The sequence below is a fragment of the Triticum dicoccoides genome, chromosome 1A (genome assembly GCF_002162155.2).
Source record: "Triticum dicoccoides isolate Atlit2015 ecotype Zavitan chromosome 1A, WEW_v2.0, whole genome shotgun sequence".
NCBI classification, from domain to species: domain Eukaryota; kingdom Viridiplantae; phylum Streptophyta; class Magnoliopsida; order Poales; family Poaceae; genus Triticum; species Triticum dicoccoides.
The window spans coordinates 270604070-270609260 of NC_041380.1; positions in this window are offsets into that span (position 1 = coordinate 270604070).

Below are 5191 nucleotides of genomic sequence, written 5' to 3' on the forward strand. Positions count from 1 at the left end.
CTGTTTTTATATTTTCAGATTACAAAAACCTTCATGTACCATCCATAATGCACTTGTATCACCATATCTTCGCCGAACTAGTGCACCTATACAATTTACCATTGTATTGGGTGTGTTGGGGACACAAGAGACTCTTTGTTATTTGGTTGCAGGGTTGTTTGAGAGAGACCATCTTCATCCTACGCCTCCCATGGATTGATAAACCTTAGGTCATCCACTTGAGGGAAATTTGCTAATGTCCTACAAACCTCTGCACTTGGAGGCCCAACAACGTCTACAAGAAGAAGGTTGTGTAGTAGACATCAAGTATGCATGTAATTGCTTGCTTTGGTGTGTGTAAATGTTATGTGTGTAGTCACTTGTGTAATTGTATGCTTAATTTGGTTTTGCAATGCTGTCTTTTTAAGTATATATGTTGATGCTCTGTAGACATTGCAAATCACATCGCACACGGACTAAACAATGGAACCCGTCTGTGATTTCATCAACCACTGACAATTGTATACCAGCAATCATTTGCTCACAACACACATGGCTTGTTAACAGGAATCGTCTGTGTTGTTATCGGTCTTCCCACACGTTTTCGATTACAGACCTGTTTGTCGTGTAACACACACATCTTGTTAAGTTGAAACGTTTCTGTTCTCTTGGCTCAACGCAAACAGTTCATCTGAGTGAATTGTATGCCGTATATCACACACACTTTGATCTGGCTGACCGTTTCTTTTGTATTGTCTAATCACAAATAGTTCATCCGAGTGAACCGTATGTTGTATATCGCACACACCCTCGCTTGGCTGCCCGTTTCCTTTGTTCCGCCTCATCGCAAATAGTTCATTGAACTGAACCGTATGCCCCTCATCCCACATGCAATTAAATTCTGAACCGTGTTTGATGCATCCGTCATCACAAACGTTTTGAATCTTTTTTGGCAGTTTCTTACATCATCATTTGCGATTATTGCATCACACATAGTTTCATCGAAGGGTCTCTGATCGTAGTGTCGCGTTAGCAGCATCCTACAGTAGTGTACTACCAATGATGCTGAGATTGTCAACTGGGCCACAAGCATAGGGAAAACACCGGATCATCGAATCCGAGCTGAGTTTTTTCACGTACAGTGTGAACTTGCCCAAGTGATTATGAAGGAGGTCCTCGAACCAACAGGGATGTTCTACCATGGGCTAATCACGTGGGAAGATGTCCGAGCAGTACTACTCGCTCAACGTCTGGACCTGAAGCCTTTCAAGAAGCTCGGGTGCTTCCTTCTTGACTATGAAGATTGGACCGCCGACATGGAGGACCGATTGTCGATGACAATGTGTCACTACTGTCTTTCTATGGCAAATTTGAATTTATGCACGGCGAAACTCTGTGATGTAATTAAACCGTCCTCCTGAACTAGCATAGATCGCTCTACTTATTTAGTTTGGGTATGAAGAACTTCGTTATTTATGTTTACTATAGGTTGCTTGTATTTTTCTAATTATGCCTCTTTGTTTTCTTAAGTACATTATGTTCCATATTATCGTTGAATTCATCAACTGACGATGCAGGTACATAGATCAGAGATGGCAAAGGACTGCTACGCCGTGTTCGTTGGGAGGGTTCGAGGAGTGTACGACTGAGGGAGTCCTGGATTAGGGGGTGTCCCGATGGCCGGACTATACCTTCGACCGGACTCCTGGACTATGAAGATACAAGATTGAAGACTTTGTCCCGTGTCCGGAAGGGACTTTCCTTGGCGTGGAAGGCAAGCTTGACGATACGGATATGTAGATCTCCTACCATTGTAACCAACTCTGTGTAACCCTAGCCCTCTCTGTTGTCTATATAAACCGGAGAGTTTTAGTCCGTAGGGCGAATGACAATCATACCATAGGCTAGCTTCTAGGGTTTAGCCTCTCTGATCTCGTGGTAGATCTACTCTTGTACTACCCATATCATCAATATTAATCAAGCAGGACGTAGGGTTTTACCTTCATCAAGAGGGCCCGAACCTGGGTAATACATCGTGTCCCCTGCCTCCTGTTACCATCCGACCTAGACGCACAGTTCGGGACCCCCTACCCGAGATCCGCCGGTTTTGACACCGACATTGGTGCTTTCATTGAGAGTTCCTCTGTGTCGTCGCTTTTAGGCCCGATGGCTTCTCCGATCATCAACAGCGATGCGATCCAGGGTGAGACTTTTCTCCCCGGACGGATCTTTGTATTCGGCGGCTTTGCACTGCGCGCCAATTCGCTTGGTCATCTGGAGCAGATCGAAAGCTACGCCCCTGGCCATCAGGTCAGATTTGGAAGTTTGAACTACACGGCCGACATCCGCGGAGACTTGATCTTCGATGGATTCGAGCCACAGCCGAGCGCGCCGCACTGTCACGATGGACATGATTTAGCTCTGCCGCCGAATAGTGCCCTGGAGGCCGCACCTGTGTCTGCTCCGACCCCTAGCTCGGAGCCGATCACACCAACCGAGGATGGGTGGTTACACACCGCCTCGGGGGCTGCAATCTCTATGGCGATCGAGCCGAACACCAGCCCTATTCTCTGCGAAGCCCGTGACTCCAAGGAGCCAGACTCCTCTTCGGACTCCGAGCCCTCTGCGCCCCGACCGATCGAACCCGATTGGGCGCCAATCATGGAGTTCACCGCCGCGGACATCTTTCAGCACTCGCCCTTCGACGATATTCTGAATTCACTAAAGTCTCTCTCTTTGTCAGGAGAGCCCTGGCCGGACTATAGTCGGCAAGGTTGGGATGCGGATGATGAAGAAATTCAAAGCCCACCCACCACCCACTTCGTAGCCACTGTCGATGATTTAACCGACATGCTCGACTTCGACTCCGAAGACATCGACGGTATGGACGCCGATGCAGGAGACGATTAAGATCCAGCGCCTATAGGGCACTGGAAAGCCACCTCGTCGTATGATATATACATGGTGGACACCCCAAAAGAAGGCAATGGCGATGGAACAGCGGAGGATGACCCCTCCAAGAAGCAGTCTAAGCGCCGGCGTCAGCGACGCCGCTCTAAATCCCGCCAAAACAAAAACGGTGATTCCGGCACGGGGGATAATAATACCCCGGACAGTGCTAAAGACAACCACCTCTAGCAAGATTCAGCACAGGAGGATAGAGAAGCCAGCCCTCATGAGAGAGCGGCAGACAGAGAGGTTGAGGACGATAATTATATGCCTCCCTCCGAAGACGAGGCAAGCCTTGACGACGACGAATTTGTCGTGCCGGAAGATCCCGTCGAACAAGAGCATTTCAAACGCAGGCTTATGGCCACGGCGAACAGCCTCAAGAAAAAATAGCAAGAACTTAGAGCTGATCAGGATTTGCTAGCCGACAGATGGACTGAAGTCCTTGCGGCCGAAGAGTATGAACTCGAACGCCCCTCCAAGAGCTACCCAAAGCACAGGTTGCTACCCCAATTAGAGGAGGAGGCACTTAAACCTACATCACCAGCGCATGATGCGGCCGACCGGCCACCCAGTGGCCGCGACAGAGAGGCCTCTCAGCCCTCCACTCAAGTCGCACCCCGGCGCCGCTCAAAAACTACCAAGGCATGGGAAAATGCGCCAGACCTGCGAGACATATTGGAGGACAAGGCAAGGCAAACAAGATCGATCTACGGATCACATGGGCGCCCCACGGCACGAGATGGTACTCGTCACGCCGGATATAGTAAATCCGGTCGGGCAGAACACAGTAGACAAAGATCATTTGAGCTGCGTCGTGATATAGCCCAGTATAGAGACGCCGCACACCCACTATGCTTCACAGATGAAGTAATGGATCGTCAAATCCCCGAGGGTTTCAAACCCGTGAACATCGAATCATATGATGGCACAACAGATCCTGCGGTATGGATCGAGGACTATCCCCTTCATATCCACATGGCCCACGGTGATGACTTACATGCCATCAAATACCTCCCACTCAAGCTTAAAGGACCAGCTCGGCATTGGCTTAACAACTTGCCAGCATAATCAATTGGTTGTTGGGAGGACCTGGAAGCCGCATTCCTCGACAATTTCCAGGGCACTTATGTGCGACCACCAGACGCCGATGACCTAAGCCACATAATTCAGCATCCAGAGGAATCGGCCAGACAATTCTGGACATGGTTCCTAACCAAGAAAAATCAAATTGTCGACTGTCCGGACGTAGAGGCCCTAGCAACCTTCAAGCATAACATCCGCGACGAGTGGCTTGCATGGCACCTAGGACAGGAAAAGTTGAAGTCTATGGCAGCCCTCACGACACTTATGACCCGCTTTTGCGTGGGAGAAGACAGCTGGCTAGCTCACAGCAATAACATGACCAAGAGCCCTGGTAATTTGGATACCAAGGACAGCAGTGGCAGGTCACGTCGCAACAAGCAAAAGTGCCGCATTAACGGCGACAATGCTGAGGATACGACAGTTAATGCCGGATTCAGAGGCTCTAAACCCGGTCAGCGGAAAAAGGCATTCAAAAGAAATACTCCGGGCCCGTCCAGTTTGGACCGAATACTCGACCGCTCATGCCAGATACATGGCACCCCCGAAAAACCAGCCAATCACACCAACAGGGATTGTTGGGTGTTCAAGCAAGCAGGCAAGTTAAATGTCGAAAGCAGAGACAAGGGGCTGCATAGCAATGACGAGGAGGAGCCCCGGCCGTCGAACAACAGTGGACAGAAAGGTTTTCCCCCACAAGTGCGAACGGTGAACATGATATATGCAACCCACGTCCCCAAGAGGGAGCGGAAGCGTGTGCTAAGGGACGTATACGCGATGGAGCCAGTCGCCCCAAAGTTCAACCCATGGTCTTCCTACCCGATCACTTTTGATCGAAGGGACCACCCCACTAGCATCCGTCATGGCGGATTCGCCGCATTGGTTCTAGACCCAATTATTGACGGATTTCACCTCACTAGAGTCCTTATGGATGGCGGCAGCAGCCTGAACCTGCTTTATCAGGATACAGTGCGGAAAATGGGCATCGATCCCTCGAGGATTAAACCCACCAGAACGACCTTTAAAGGCGTCATACCAGGTGTAGAAGCCAACTATACAGGCTCAGTTACACTTGAAGTGGTCTTCGGATCTCCGGATAATTTCCGAAGCGAGGAGTTAATCTTCGACATAGTCCTGTTCCGGAGTGGCTATCACGCACTGCTCGGGCGAACCGCATTTG